The sequence below is a fragment of the Pseudophryne corroboree genome, chromosome 10 (genome assembly GCF_028390025.1).
Source record: "Pseudophryne corroboree isolate aPseCor3 chromosome 10, aPseCor3.hap2, whole genome shotgun sequence".
Taxonomy (NCBI): Eukaryota; Metazoa; Chordata; class Amphibia; order Anura; family Myobatrachidae; genus Pseudophryne; species Pseudophryne corroboree.
Window position 1 is genome coordinate 62,047,560 of NC_086453.1, and position 18,470 is coordinate 62,066,029.

Consider the following 18,470-nt stretch of genomic DNA (forward strand, 5'->3'; position numbering starts at 1 on the left):
TGCGATAGCGCAACTGTAATTGTGGAACTACATCTACTAGCAATCAGTATTGCACCTGCTCACAACCTGAAAAGCATGATTGCATAGTTCTAGGTTGAAGCGTCATTCAAATACCGGCCACAAGAGAGCGGCAGAGAGATGCTCTCGTGACCAAGCCTCGTAAGGTGAAACGTACGTCGGGAAACACGTCATCCAGTGACGTCATCGCGATTCCGCCCGATCCGGAAGCGGGCGGCCGCGGCTATCATCGCTCACAGCGGAGAACTCCAGGGGACGTCTAAACAGACACCACTAACCAAGTGGTGGGGGTAAAGTACATTATACCACCAGGGCAATTGAACATTACTTGCCTAAGGACCTGCACACTCCTCTCCCCTGAACCTCGCCTTAATCATAGTGGCACTGCATGTACCTGCAAACGTAATTTATAACAATACAGCATTGGGGCCATAAGTACCTGCAGAATACTTTGCCACAAGGCATCATTTCATTATTAATTTTGAATTCTCCGCACATACTAAGGATAACTACCAGATATCTATTTATCTATTACTATAGGGACCAAAGTAATGCTTTGGAGCCAGCCTTGAGCTCAAAAGTGTGTCTCTTTTCATTTATGAACTTAGTTTGTCAAATTAATCAAATTAACCAATGTCAAACTCTACCTCTATATACCATTAAGATTTCAGTTATTTTTGGAGCCAGCCTTGAGCTCAATGTGTTTTTCTGTTTGTTTGCTATGAACTTGCCTCTGTTTTTGTTTATTCAATGAACTCATTGTGCACTAATCAGCTGATTCATTTCAGCCCTGCATTGCCCTGATTGGGTTTTCCCATTCCCTTTTTATTCTCTCTCAGAATAATCAATTAATTGTTCGTTTATTTATTAATCAATCAATGCAAATGTAACGGGCATTGTCTCGAACCATTATAGCTCCATCAGTTTGGCTCCTACAAGGACTGTCATCTCGGTCCTTTTCTTTTCTTTCATTTTTTTCTGAATTTCCATTAATTAATTGTTTACCTATTCAGTCTTGTGCACATTTTTCATGAATTAATTAATTATTCATGTTTTTATTCATTCATTTATTCCTACACTGTCACTTTATTGTTAATATTGAGCCAGCATTCAGCTCCTATTGAGCCAGTATTAATTATTCATTTTTTCATTCATTCATTCATTCCTGCACTGTCACTTTATTGTTAATATTGAGCCAGCTTTCAGCTCCTATTGAGCCAGTTCTATTAGAGAACTACTAGTCTATATACTTTGTGAGAAGACAGGTTTCAGGATCCCTCAATTTTCACAAATAATCCATATTCAGTATTCACATTCCTATTTCTCTCCAAACGCTTGCTTCAATTTTCTATCCCTTATACACTCTCTCATCTGGAAATACAATTTCGAACTATCAACAGTTTTGATTTATGTATAGTACAGACAGCAGAAGTGGTAATCTCTTCTCCTTTAACAAACGGCCCACGGCCATACTACCCTGAATACGCCCGATCTTGTCCGATCTCGGAAGCTAAGCAGATATGGCCTGGTCAGTACTAGGAAGGGGAACCTTCTGAGAATACCAGGTGCAGTGGGCCATTTTCCAAGGAGACCTTCATCCCTATCACTTTCCTTTTCTTTCCCTCTCTTTTTCACTTTCTTTCTTTGAAAATTATTTTTCCACAGTCAGACACCATCCCTAGATTTGACCATCATTTGTTTGCACTTTTTCGTCCCTTACCATAGCTGGTGAAGTTATCCAAGGTATATTTACATATTTTCACCTACATAACGATCTTGTACCACATATGCTTAAAAGGTCAACAAGATCCTCCTATTAGTAGCATCATTTGATTGCCAATTATCATAATTATTACATTTTATAATTTTTTATACAAGGACCAATTAAAGGTTAAGTTTTAATTACTGACATCTCCATTTACATCACACCTATTCAATAATCAAGAGTGCTCCCAAAAAAGGGTTTTTTGTCTTTTCTCTTATCTTCAATGAGGATAATAAAAAGGGGCAGACTAGCTGGGCCAAGTGGTTCTTATCTGCCGTCAAATTCTATGTTTCTATGTTTAAGTGTGTCCGCAAACAGTACACATCTAAGTGTAACATTTGCTACTATTCTGCAGCTGGTCCACAGCCCCTGACATACGGCAGCCACCCATCGTTTACGACATTCTCCAGGATTTTGAAGCTCATTACCAGGGATATAACATGGTATTGTATGATCCTGATCTTCTGTTTCATAATTGGGACAGCTGCATATTCTGGTTGCCAGTGCACCTCCCTTGGCTATTTAATACATAAACTAGCAGGACCTAGACAAATAGATACTGTGGTTACACAGGAGATCATACGCTACTACAGTGTTGCCTGAGGGACTCATTATCTATATATGTAATAAAGTTATAATTTCTGACTGTTTCGTTACGACATCAAGCAAAAATTACTGGATGAATCTGGATGGAGGTACCATTATTGTATCGCTTGGTGACCTGGACAGAAACTGAGGTCTGTATGATCGGTATGTAACATAAGGGAGAGGAGCAATAAAGGAAAAACCAAACACTTGGTGTGTTCAGACACCTCAGGTCCAAAGTTAAATATATATATATATATATATATATATATATATATATATATATACACACACATACATACATACATGCATATGTTTTACACACATACATACACACACATACATTTTGGGGTAGAAATATGCTTCTACGGACTATTAATGAACTATGGAGACTTTTTCTCTTTTTTTCTGGAAGACATCCAGGCGAGTGAAGTCGCAGACAAATGTTACTGCAATGGGTGGTGTTCAGTTTGCCAGCTGTCGGGATCCCGGCGCACAGTAAACCGGCGCCGGAATCCCGACAGCCGGCATACCGACACCTTTTCTCCCTCTAGGGGGTCCACGACCCCCCTGGAGGGAGAATAGATAGCATGACATGCATAGCGCGCCACCGTGCCCACAGCGTGGCGAGCACAGTGAGCCCACAAGGGGCTCATTTGCGCTCGCCCAGCTGTCGGTATGCCGGCGGTCGAGATTCCGGTGCCGGTATGCTGGCCGCCGGCATACCATACTACACCCACTACAATATATAGAGTTATATACAGTGTATATGACTAAATTACGCTAATTTTAATTCTGTGTTTTTTATGCAATTTATTGTGCTAATTTGTGTAGCAATAGAAATGCAACATGTGCTAATGGTTTGATTAGGAACCTTATTTGGGGGTAAACTAGTACAGTTACTTGCTGTTTTTAGAGGATTCATGTGAGGCTTACAATACCTCTTACTAATACTGTTGCAGGTTTACATCCTGTATCCTGTGTGCTTATCAGGCGCTTGCTTAATAAGTACTAAGGGTCTATGTACTAAGCCTAGGCAAGAGATAAAGAGGAGGGAGATAAAGCAACAGCCAACCAAATCCTAACTGTCATTTTTTCAAACAGCCTGTAACATGACAGTTATGAGCTGATTGGCTGATACTTTATCTTTGTCCACTTTATCTCTCTCCATGACTTAGTACAAAGGGGGTCCTTCCGAGTTCATCGCTAGCAGATTTCGGTCGCTGCGCAGCGATCAGGCAAAAAAATCGGCACTTCTGCGCATGCGTCGCAATGCGCACGCGCGTCATACTATTACAACGAACTAAGTAGTTTCACACAAGGTCTAGCGAAGCTTTTCAGTCGAACTGCTGGCCGGCGCTAGTGATGAGCGGATTCGGTTTTACTCGGTTCTCAAAACAGAATCTTATTGACTCACTGATGTCACGTGTTTTGGATAGCCAATAAGATTCTGTTTTGAGAACCGAGTAAAACCGAATCCGCTCATCACTGCCCGGCGCAGAGTGATCGACAGGAAGTGGGCGTTTCTGGGTGTCAACTGACCATTTTCAGGGAGTGTTCGAAAAAACGCAGGCGTGCCAGGAAAAACGCAGGCGTGGCTGGGCGAACGCAGGGCGTGTTCGTGACGTCAAAACAGGAACTGAACAGTCAGAAATGATCGCAAGCGCTGAGTAGGTCTGAAGCTACTCTGAAACTACACAAAATAATTTTGTAGCCGCTATGCGATCCTTTCGTTCACACTTCTGCTAAGCTAAAATACACTCCCAGTGGGAGGCGGCATAGCGTTTGCATGGCTGCTAAAAACTGCTAGCGAGCGAACTCGAAATGACCCCCATAGACCCTAGTATTTGTATTTTGTCCCCATATGCCATAATAATAAAAGGTAAAAAGAAACCATACCATAGACTTATTTCATAACTATGTATAAAAATGAAACATAAAAGGGATAATTATTGCTTACACACAACACACTATAGGTTATTTCTATAGACTTACTTGTCACAAGAGGGCCAGCAGAAAGAATTGTGCAGTACAGTACAGAGGGGAAAAGTCTGTTACTATAAATATGATTTAAGGTCCATACACACCGGGCGTTTTTGGCCAGTGTGTAAGCTGGGCGATGATGTGAACATCGCTGGCAGGAAAATAACTCAGTGCACTGAGCGATTTTCACTGTGCCCAGCGATGTTCATGGGGGTAAATCACTTTCCATAGTAGGAGACTGTGGAAAGTGGTTCACTCGGCTGGTAAAACAGCCCGACGGACGGCGGCAGCCAGCGATGATGCCCTCTTCGCCCAGCCATACACAGTTTGAGCTCAAAATCAGCTTGTGTGTAGGGGCCTTTACTGTATTCTGCAAAGTGATAAAGCAGTGATAAGTGGAAGGTGATAACGCACCAACCAATCATTACAGGTTTAAAAAAAAATGACAGGAGCTGATTGGCTGGTGCGTTATCACCTTCTACTTCTCCAGGCTTAATACATCTGCCCCAATGTTCTATGCGCCACATGTAAGATTATATGATATGGTTTTGCATATCCCAGACAATAACAGATTTACTAATTACTCCAACACAGCGAGGAAGAGATACTAGAAATCTGTCATCCAAGTTGTCTCTGGTGTCGGATACAAATCTACACATGACCACCCGGGTACTGTGCTTAGGTCAGATACAATTCTAACAATGACCATCCGGGTACTGTGCTTATGTCGGATACAATTCTAACAATGACCATCCGGGTACTGTGCTTATGTCGGATACAGTTATAACCATGACCATCCGGATACTGTGCTTATGTCGGATACAATTCGAACAATGACCATCCGGATACTGTGCTTATGTCGGATACAATAATAACAATGACCACCCGGGTACTGTGCTTATGTCGGATACAATTCTAACAATGTCCACCCGGATACTGTGCTTATGTCGGATACAATTATAACAATTACCATCTGGATACTGTGCTTATGTCGGATACAGTTAAAACCATGACCATCCGGGTACTGTGCTTATGTCGGATACAATTCTAACAATGACCATCCGGATACTGTGCTTATGTCGGATACAATTATAACAATGACCATCCGGGTACTGTGCTTATGTCGGATACAATTCTAACAATGACCATCCGGATACTGTGCTTATGTCGGATACAATTATAACAATGACCATCCGGGTACTGTGCTTATGTCGGATACAATAATAACAATGACCACCCGGGTACTGTGCTTATGTCGGATACAATTCTAACAATGACCATCCGGATACTGTGCTTATGTCGGATACAATTCTAACAATGACCATCCGGATACTGTGCTTATGTCGGATACAATTATAACAATGACCATCCGGATACTGTGCTTATGTCGGATACAATTATAACAATGACCATCCGGATACTGTGCTTATGTCGGATACAATTATAACAATGACCATCCGGGTACTGTGCTTATGTCGGATACAATTATAACAATGACCATCCGGATACTGTGCTTATGTCGGATACAGTTATAACCATGACCACCCGGATACTGTGCTTATGTCGGATACAATTCTAACAATGACCATCCGGGTACTGTGCTTATGTCGGATACAGTTATAACCATGACCATCCGGGTACTGTGCTTATGTCGGATACAGTTATAACAATGACCACTCGGGTACTGTGCTTATGTCGGATACAGTTATAACCATGACCACCCGGATACTGTGCTTATGTCGGATACAGTTATAACCATGACCATCCGGGTACTGTGCTTATGTCGGATACAGTTATAACAATGACCACTCGGGTACTGTGCTTATGTCGGATACAGTTATAACCATGACCACCCGGATACTGTGCTTATGTCGGATACAGTTATAACCATAACCACCCGGGTACTGTGCTTATGTCGGATACAATTATAACAATGACCATCCGGATACTGTGCTTATGTCGGATACAGTTATAACCATAACCACCCGGGTACTGTGCTTATGTCGGATACAATTCTAACAATGACCATCCGGGTACTGTGCTTATGTCGGATACAGTTATAACCATGACCATCCGGGTACTGTGCTTATGTCGGATACAGTTATAACCATGACCACCCGGATACTGTGCTTATGTCGGATACAGTTATAACCATGACCATCCGGGTACTGTGCTTATGTCGGATACAGTTATAACCATGACCATCCGGGTACTGTGCTTATGTCGGATACAGTTATAACCATGACCACTCGGGTACTGTGCTTATGTCGGATACAGTTATAACCATGACCATCCGGATACTGTGCTTATGTCGGATACAGTTATAACCATGACCATCCGGATACTGTGCTTATGTCGGATACAGTTATAACCATGACCACCCGGATACTGTGCTTATGTCGGATACAGTTATAACCATGACCATCCGGGTACTGTGCTTATGTCAGATACAATTATAACAATGACCATCCGGGTACTGTGCTTATGTCGGATACAGTTATAACCATGACCACCCGGATACTGTGCTTATGTCGGATACAGTTATAACCATAACCACCCGGGTACTGTGCTTATGTCGGATACAGTTATAACCATAACCACCCGGGTACTGTGCTTATGTCGGATACAGTTATAACAATGACCATCCGGATACTGTGCTTATGTTGGATACAATTATAACCATGACCACCCGGGTACTGTGCTTAATACAGTAACAGAGTCTAAAAGGCCCCATACACTTACGCGACATGTCCATCTGACATGTCGCAGGTGATCACCCCGGCAGCCTCCCGGGAAGAAGGATCGCCCAAGATACATTGGATGCTGTCCTTTTGCATACAATGTATCTTGGGTGATCCTGGGCGATTACAGCCATGCCTGCGGGGTCGGACATGATTAAATGTTCAGCACATTCAGTCTGGAGGATCCGATCCGATGTTCACGGGAACGCGCATCGAATCAGAAACACCTCCAAAATGCCCGATTTCGTCCGAAATCAGGCATTATCGTCCTAGTGTATGGGGCCCTTAAGATGTGCGCAGGACACATCAGCACACTGATGGATATGTATAGTACAGTGTGTATAAATCTGATGGATACGTATAGTACAGTGTGGGATATGTATGACTGATGGATACGTATAGTACAATGTGTATATATCTGATGGGTACGTATAGTACAGTGTGGGATAGGTATGACTGATGGATATGTATAGTACAGTGTGTATAAATCTGATGGGTACGTATAGTACAGTGTGGGATATGTATGACTGATGGATACGTATAGTACAGTGTGGGATATGTATGACTGATGGATACGTATAGTACAATGTGGGATATGTATAGTACAGTGTGGGATATGTATGACTGATGGATACGTATAGTACAATGTGGGATATGTATAGTACAGTGTGGGATATGTATGACTGATGGATACGTATAGTACAGTGTGGGATATGCATGACTGATGGATACGTATAGTAGTGTTCACTCTAGGAATTTTTTAGGGCAGGGTGCTGATCACGGGGAGGGCACATTTTTCATTCGGGAAGGCACATTTTTCATTCGGGAGGGCACGATTATGTCCATACTGTAATGCTTAGACAGTTGTCTTAACTAAAAATGGTGGACTGCATGGTGTAAAATACAGGATAGGCCGTGTGTTCTGGCCTGTTCCTATGTTAGCTCCTTTTACTCCCTGTTCTGTGGTAGGGACTCTCCCTGGTAGTCAGCGACCTGTCAAGGGCTCTGGAGCCTGAACAATGGGTGTGACACAGCTTTAGATAAACAATGAATCCTGGCTGTGAAAAGTGAACACCTGCAAATAAACTCAGACACACGACACGTGTATATACACAATCCAAGTTCAAGCACATGACGTTGTAGACCAGAGGTTCCCACACTGTGTGCCGTGACTCCCTGGGGTGCCTCGGGACACTTGCAGGGGTGCCCTGGGTTGGTGGTCCAGGGCCAATTCAAATTATTCAGGGTCAAAATAATAGGCAAAACCAGTGCTGATGGCTGCCAGTCATAAAATATGTGGCCAAACAGAAGCAAATATCGTCCCTCACCACACAACTGACCCTAAGAATGACATATAAACGCAATCTACTTAATGTAATATTTCTTTCTAAATTTCTCAATTAGAAATTTTTGGCCTATGGGTGGCGTGAAAAAAATTCTGATATTCTAGGACACTGATTCAAAAAAGTTTGGAAACGACTGATGTAGACACCTAACAGACAACACAAGACCTGTAAGTCAGGAGTGGACAAAATCCAAACAACCAAGGGCGCAAAGGGATGAGGGGGGCATTATAACTGTACCCACTAACCCCAACATGGTATGGAAACTCTGCATGATGTGGGCTGACATTTCCCCATAAGACGTGGCACCACACTCCAGGCAGCCATTATTACTTGAGGGCAAGCCTAGTTACCTGGCTCATTACAAGATCCCTCGGACCCATAAATTTGACCTGCTCCTGAATTTACATTTAGTTGCCCTACCCCAGCTTTAAATAGAATTAAAACAAAATAACTATATAATGACAAACAGGATTCTCATTTTGCTGCATTTTAAAAACAACTTTTTCTTCCACAGAAAATCATTCACATTTTTATCGCTGCATGCTGCCATATTTATGTGAATGTCATTCCCATCCCATATCACCGACTTTAATAAGTAAACTATCATGTACTGCTCTGGAGGAATCCGTGCAGATGTCAACTGAGCAGACCAAGCACTAGCGGAGAGATCACTTATCACAGAACGTTCTCAGCTCATGGAGAATAAACGTCCAACTTCATGGCAGCCACCAAGCAGCAGAATGGAAGAACATGTAAAGGTTTCTGTGGGGGTGGGATTTACATAAGCAGAGTGTGACAGTGTGATGGCAGCACAAATAGACGATATATAAATAATAATAAATGTTAAGCCATGCTGGGGGCACCTGACAATAGGGGGCTGAATACAGTGAGTCCACGGCACGTCCCACGTATCCAACAGTATTAAAGGCTCGCAAAAGGATAGCTAGGATCAACAGGTGTCCAACAAAGAGGACAGACAATAGCAGTTCAAACCAGGCATGTAATAAATTAGAGCAGAGGCCAGTGCTGGATCCAGGGCAGAGCTGATCTCTCCACCCTGGCACAGGCAATAGCGGGTCAGAGACAGGATGAGGTCTGGCAACAGGTATACAACACTGGTACTCCAGCACTTCAGGCTCAGACAAGTTTACAACTGCAGTACTTACATGTTAAATATAGCCCAGGACACAGAGGGGGAGCGCTGATTCACCCCGCCACACTTGCGGAGCGGCATTAAAAATGACGTCCTGTTGATCCTCCCTGGCGTCTCCTTTTAAACATTCATCCACACAGGAGGGATGGGTTTGCATCGGCGGGAGAGGCAAACCCAGCCCTCCTGTCTCACCAGATCACGAGCAGACCTATAGTCTGCTCGCAGAGGAGGAGAGCTGCGGCGACTGACAGCTAAGGACGGGCGGGGCGGGCCGTGGAGGTCTCTCATGCAGGGAGACGCTCCGTGTGATTACTACAGTGTGTTCAATGTGTCCTGCGGCGCACGGCTGCGTGGCGGGGTCAGGCGGGCAGCAAAGTGCGGGGCGGCAGGGCGCACAGAAACGGGCAGGGCGCATTCAGGTGTCTAAAAAAGGGGCAGGGCGCAGCGCCCTGTAAAAGACACCTAGAGTGAACACTACGTATAGTACAGTGTGGGATATGTATGACTGATGGGTAAGTATAGTACAGTGTGGGATATGTATGACTGATGGGTACGTATAGTACAGTGTGGGATATGTATGACTGATGTATACGTATAGTACAGTGTGTATAAATCTGATGGGTACGTATAGTACAGTGTGGGATAGGTATGACTGATGGATACGTATAGTACAGTGTGGGATATGTATGACTGATGGATATGTATAGTACAGTGTGGGATATGTATGACTGATGGATACGTATAGTACAGTGTGGGATATGTATGACTGATGGATACGTATAGTACAGTGTGGGATATGTATGACTGATGGATATGTATAGTACAGTGTGGGATATGTATGACTGATGGGTACGTATAGTACAGTGTGGGATATGTATGACTGATGGATATGTTTAGTACAGTGTGGGATATGTATGACTGATGGATATGTATAGTACAGTGTGTATATATATCTGATGGATACGTATAGTACAGTGTGGGATATTTATGACTGATGCATACGTATAGTACAGTGTGGGATATGTATGACTGATGGATACGTATAGTACAGTGTGGGATATGTATGACTGATGGATAAGTATAGTACAGTGTGGGATATGTATGACTGATGGATACGTATAGTACTGTGTGGGATATGTATGACTGATGGGTACGTATAGTACAGTGTGGGATATGTATGACTGATGGGTACGTATAGTACAGTGTGTATATATCTGATGGGTACGTATAGTACAGTGTGGGATATGTATGACTGATGGGTACGTATAGTACAGTGTGGGTATGTATGACTGATGGGTACGTATAGTACAGTGTGGGATAGGTATGACTGATGGATACGTATAGTACAGTGTGTATAAATCTGATGGGTACGTATAGTACAGTGTGGGATATGTATGACTGATGGATACGTATAGTACAGTGTGGGATATGTATGACTGATGGGTACGTATAGTACAGTGTGGGATAGGTATGACTGATGGATACGTATAGTACAGTGAGTATAAATCTGATGGGTACGTATAGTACAGTGTGGGATATGTATGACTGATGGATACGTATAGTACAATGTGGGATATGTATGACTGATGGGTACGTATAGTACAGTGTGGGATATGTATGACTGATGGATACGTATAGTACAATGTGGGATATGTATGACTGATGGATTCGTATAGTACAATGTGGGATATGTATGACTGATGGATTCATATAGTACAATGTGGGATATGTATGACTGATGGATACGTATAGTACAGTGTGTATAAATCTGATGGGTACGTATAGTACAGTGTGGGATATGTATGACTGATGGGTAAGTATAGTACAGTGTGGGATATGTATGACTGATGGGTACGTATAGTACAGTGTGGGATATGTATGACTGATGTATACGTATAGTACAGTGTGTATAAATCTGATGGGTACGTATAGTACAGTGTGGGATAGGTATGACTGATGGATACGTATAGTACAGTGTGTATAAATCTGATGGGTACGTATAGTACAGTGTGGGATATGTATGACTGATGGATACGTATAGTACAGTGTGGGATATGTATGACTGATGGATATGTATAGTACAGTGTGGGATATGTATGACTGATGGATACGTATAGTACAGTGTGGGATATGTATGACTGATGGATATGTATAGTACAGTGTGGGATATGTATGACTGATGGGTACGTATAGTACAGTGTGGGATATGTATGACTGATGGATATGTTTAGTACAGTGTGGGATATGTATGACTGATGGGTACATATAGTACAGTGTGGGATATGTATGACTGATGGATACGTATAGTACAGTGTGTATATATATCTGATGGATACGTATAGTACAGTGTGGGATATTTATGACTGATGCATACGTATAGTACAGTGTGGGATATGTATGACTGATGGATACGTATAGTACAGTGTGGGATATGTATGACTGATGGATACGTATAGTACAGTGTGGGATATGTATGACTGATGGATACGTATAGTACAGTGTGGGATATGTATGACTGATGGATACGTATAGTACAGTGTGGGATATGTATGACTGATGGATAAGTATAGTACAGTGTGGGATATGTATGACTGATGGATACGTATAGTACTGTGTGGGATATGTATGACTGATGGGTACGTATAGTACAGTGTGGGATATGTATGACTGATGGGTACGTATAGTACAGTGTGTATATATCTGATGGGTACGTATAGTACAGTGTGGGATATGTATGACTGATGGGTACGTATAGTACAGTGTGGGTATGTATGACTGATGGGTACGTATAGTACAGTGTGGGATAGGTATGACTGATGGATACGTATAGTACAGTGTGTATAAATCTGATGGGTACGTATAGTACAGTGTGGGATATGTATGACTGATGGATACGTATAGTACAGTGTGGGATATGTATGACTGATGGGTACGTATAGTACAGTGTGGGATAGGTATGACTGATGGATACGTATAGTACAGTGTGTATAAATCTGATGGGTACGTATAGTACAGTGTGGGATATGTATGACTGATGGATACGTATAGTACAATGTGGGATATGTATGACTGATGGGTACGTATAGTACAGTGTGGGATATGTATGACTGATGGATACGTATAGTACAATGTGGGATATGTATGACTGATGGATTCGTTTAGTACAATGTGGGATATGTATGACTGATGGATTCATATAGTACAATGTGGGATATGTATGACTGATGGATACGTATAGTACAGTGTGTATAAATCTGATGGGTACGTATAGTACAGTGTGGGATATGTATGACTGATGGGTAAGTACAGTACAGTGTGGGATATGTATGACTGATGGGTACGTATAGTACAGTGTGGGATATGTATGACTGATGTATACGTATAGTACAGTGTGTATAAATCTGATGGGTACGTATAGTACAGTGTGGGATAGGTATGACTGATGGATACGTATAGTACAGTGTGTATAAATCTGATGGGTACGTATAGTACAGTGTGGGATATGTATGACTGATGGATACGTATAGTACAGTGTGGGATATGTATGACTGATGGATATGTATAGTACAGTGTGGGATATGTATGACTGATGGATATGTTTAGTACAGTGTGGGATATGTATGACTGATGGGTACATATAGTACAGTGTGGGATATGTATGACTGATGGATATGTATAGTACAGTGTGTATATATATCTGATGGATACGTATAGTACAGTGTGGGATATTTATGACTGATGCATACGTATAGTACAGTGTGGGATATGTATGACTGATGGATAAGTATAGTACAGTGTGGGATATGTATGACTGATGGATACGTATAGTACTGTGTGGGATATGTATGACTGATGGGTACGTATAGTACAGTGTGGGATATGTATGACTGATGGGTACATATAGTACAGTGTGTATATATCTGATGGGTACGTATAGTACAGTGTGGGATATGTATGACTGATGGGTACGTATAGTACAGTGTGGGTATGTATGACTGATGGGTACGTATAGTACAGTGTGGGATAGGTATGACTGATGGATACGTATAGTACAGTGTGTATAAATCTGATGGGTACGTATAGTACAGTGTGGGATATGTAGGACTGATGGATACGTATAGTACAGTGTGGGATATGTATGACTGATGGGTACGTATAGTACAGTGTGGGATAGGTATGACTGATGGATACGTATAGTACAGTGTGTATAAATCTGATGGGTACGTATAGTACAGTGTGGGATATGTATGACTGATGGATACGTATAGTACAATGTGGGATATGTATGACTGATGGGTACGTATAGTACAGTGTGGGATATGTATGACTGATGGATACGTATAGTACAATGTGGGATATGTATGACTGATGGATTCGTATAGTACAATGTGGGATATGTATGACTGATGGATTCATATAGTACAATGTGGGATATGTATGACTGATGGATACGTATAGTACAGTGTGTATAAATCTGATGGGTACGTATAGTACAGTGTGGGATATGTATGACTGATGGGTAAGTATAGTACAGTGTGGGATATGTATGACTGATGGGTACGTATAGTACAGTGTGGGATATGTATGACTGATGTATACGTATAGTACAGTGTGTATAAATCTGATGGGTACGTATAGTACAGTGTGGGATAGGTATGACTGATGGATACGTATAGTACAGTGTGTATAAATCTGATGGGTACGTATAGTACAGTGTGGGATATGTATGACTGATGGATACGTATAGTACAGTGTGGGATATGTATGACTGATGGATACGTATAGTACAGTGTGGGATATGTATGACTGATGGATACGTATAGTACAGTGTGGGATATGTATGACTGATGGATACGTATAGTACAGTGTGGGATATGTATGACTGATGGATACGTATAGTACAGTGTGGGATATGTATGACTGATGGATACGTATAGTACAGTGTGGGATATGTATGACTGATGGGTACGTATAGTACAGTGTGGGATAGGTATGACTGATGGATATGTATAGTACAGTGTGTATATATCTGATGGGTACGTATAGTACAGTGTGGGATATGTATGACTGATGGGTACGTATAGTACAGTGTGGGATATGTATGACTGATGGATACGTATAGTACAGTGTGGGATATGTATGACTGATGGATACGTATAGTACAGTGTGGGATATGTAGGACTGATGGATTCGTATAGTACAATGTGGGATATGTAGGACTGATGGATACAAATAGTACAGTGTGGGATATGTATGACTGATGGATATGTATAGTACAGTGTGGGATATGTATGACTGATGGGTACGTATAGTACAGTGTGGGATATGTATGACTGATGGATATGTTTAGTACAGTGTGGGATATGTATGACTGATGGGTACATATAGTACAGTGTGGGATATGTATGACTGATGGATATGTATAGTACAGTGTGTATATATATCTGATGGATACGTATAGTACAGTGTGGGATATTTATGACTGATGCATACGTATAGTACAGTGTGGGATATGTATGACTGATGGATACGTATAGTACAGTGTGGGATATGTATGACTGATGGATACGTATAGTACTGTGTGGGATATGTATGACTGATGGGTACGTATAGTACAGTGTGGGATATGTATGACTGATGGGTACGTATAGTACAGTGTGTATATATCTGATGGGTACGTATAGTACAGTGTGGGATATGTATGACTGATGGGTACGTATAGTACAGTGTGGGTATGTATGACTGATGGGTACGTATAGTACAGTGTGGGATAGGTATGACTGATGGATACGTATAGTACAGTGTGTATAAATCTGATGGGTACGTATAGTACAGTGTGGGATATGTATGACTGATGGATACGTATAGTACAATGTGGGATATGTATGACTGATGGGTACGTATAGTACAGTGTGGGATATGTATGACTGATGGATACGTATAGTACAATGTGGGATATGTATGACTGATGGATTCGTATAGTACAATGTGGGATATGTATGACTGATGGATTCATATAGTACAATGTGGGATATGTATGACTGATGGATACGTATAGTACAGTGTGTATAAATCTGATGGGTACGTATAGTACAGTGTGGGATATGTATGACTGATGGATACGTATAGTACAATGTGGGATATGTATGACTGATGGGTACGTATAGTACAGTGTGGGATATGTATGACTGATGGATACGTATAGTACAATGTGGGATATGTATGACTGATGGATTCGTATAGTACAATGTGGGATATGTATGACTGATGGATTCATATAGTACAATGTGGGATATGTATGACTGATGGATACGTATAGTACAGTGTGTATAAATCTGATGGGTACGTATAGTACAGTGTGGGATATGTATGACTGATGGATTCATATAGTACAATGTGGGATATGTAGGACTGATGGGTACGTATAGTACAGTGTGGGATATGTATGACTGATGGATACGTATAGTACAGTGTGGGATATGTATGACTGATGGATACGTATAGTACAGTGTGGGATATGTATGACTGATGGATACGTATAGTACAGTGTGGGATATGTATGACTGATGGATACGTATAGTACTGTGTGGGATATGTATGACTGATGGGTACGTATAGTACAGTGTGGGATATGTATGACTGATGGGTACGTATAGTACAGTGTGTATATATCTGATGGGTACGTATAGTACAGTGTGGGATATGTATGACTGATGGGTACGTATAGTACAGTGTGGGTATGTATGACTGATGGGTACGTATAGTACAGTGTGGGATAGGTATGACTGATGGATACGTATAGTACAGTGTGTATAAATCTGATGGGTACGTATAGTACAGTGTGGGATATGTATGACTGATGGATACGTATAGTACAATGTGGGATATGTATGACTGATGGGTACGTATAGTACAGTGTGGGATATGTATGACTGATGGATACGTATAGTACAATGTGGGATATGTATGACTGATGGATTCGTATAGTACAATGTGGGATATGTATGACTGATGGATTCATATAGTACAATGTGGGATATGTATGACTGATGGATACGTATAGTACAGTGTGTATAAATCTGATGGGTACGTATAGTACAGTGTGGGATATGTATGACTGATGGATTCATATAGTACAATGTGGGATATGTAGGACTGATGGGTACGTATAGTACAGTGTGGGATATGTATGACTGATGGATACGTATAGTACAGTGTGGGATATGTATGACTGATGGATACGTATAGTACAGTGTGGGATATGTATGACTGATGGGTACGTATAGTACAGTGTGGGTTATGAATGACTGATGGATACGTATAGTACAGTGTGGGATATGTATGACTGATGCATACGTATAGTACAATGTGGGATATGTATGACTGAAGGATACGTATAGTACAGTGTGGGATATGTATGACTGATGGATACGTATAGTACAGTGTGGGATATGTATGACTGATGGATACGTATAGTACAGTGTGGGATATGTATGACTGATGGATAAGTATAGTACAGTGTGGGATATGTATGACTGATGGGTACGTATAGTACAGTGTAGGATATGTATGACTGATGGGTACGTATAGTACAGTGTGGGATATGTATGACTGATGGGTACGTATAGTACAGTGTGGGATATGTATGACTGATGGATACGTATAGTACAGTGTGGGATATGTATGACTGATGGATTCGTATAGTACAATGTGGGATATGTATGACTGATGGATTCATATAGTACAATGTGGGATATGTAGGACTGATGGGTACGTATAGTACAGTGTGGGATATGTATGACTGATGGATACGTATAGTACAGTGTGGGATATGTATGACTGATGGATAAGTATAGTACAGTGTGGGATATGTATGACTGATGGGTACGTATAGTACAGTGTGGGATATGTATGACTGATGGATACGTATAGTACAGTGTGGGATATGTATGACTGATGGGTACGTATAGTACAGTGTAGGATATGTATGACTGATGGGTACGTATAGTACAGTGTGGGATATGTATGACTGATGGGTACGTATAGTACAGTGTGGGATATGTATGACTGATGTATACGTATAGTACAGTGTGGGATATGTATGACTGATGGATACGTATAGTACAGTGTGGGATATGTATGACTGATGTATACGTATAGTACAGTGTGGGATATGTATGACTGATGGATTCGTATAGTCCAGTGTGGGATATGTAGGACTGATGGGTACGTATAGTACAGTGTGGGATATGTAGGACTGATGGATACGTATAGTACAGTGTGGGATATGTATGACTGATGGATACGTATAGTACAGTGTGGGATATGTATGACTGATGGATTCATATAGTACAATGTGGGATATGTAGGACTGATGGGTACGTATAGTACAGTGTGGGATATGTATGACTGATGGATACGTATAGTACAGTGTGGGATATGTATGACTGATGGATACGTATAGTACAGTGTGGGATATGTATGACTGATGGGTACGTATAGTACAGTGTGGGATATGTATGACTGATGGGTACGTATAGTACAGTGTGGGATATGTATGACTGATGGGTACGTATAGTACAGTGTGGGATATGTATGACTGATGGGTACGTATAGTACAGTGTGGGATATGTATGACTGATGGATACGTATAGTAGTGTGGGATATGTATGACTGATGGGTACGTATAGTACAGTGTGGGATATGTAGGACTGATGGATTCGTATAGTACAATGTGGGATATGTAGGACTGATGGGTACGTATAGTACAGTGTGGGATATGCATGACTGATGGATACGTATAGTACAGTGTGGGATATGTATGACTGATGGATACGTATAGTACAGTGTGGGATATGTATGACTGATGGGTACGTATA

At 41.5% G+C, this 18,470-nt stretch overlaps 1 protein-coding gene and 1 pseudogene across 4 annotated transcripts in view; one reads left to right on the forward strand and one right to left on the reverse strand.

The window, feature by feature from the left end:
• Positions 1 to 18,470, reverse strand: part of LOC134966014 (nucleobindin-2-like) — an 83,365-nt gene that overhangs the window by 54,236 nt on the left and 10,659 nt on the right. The window lies entirely within an intron of this gene.
• On the forward strand, positions 1,478 to 1,595 carry LOC134968073 (5S ribosomal RNA; annotated as a pseudogene).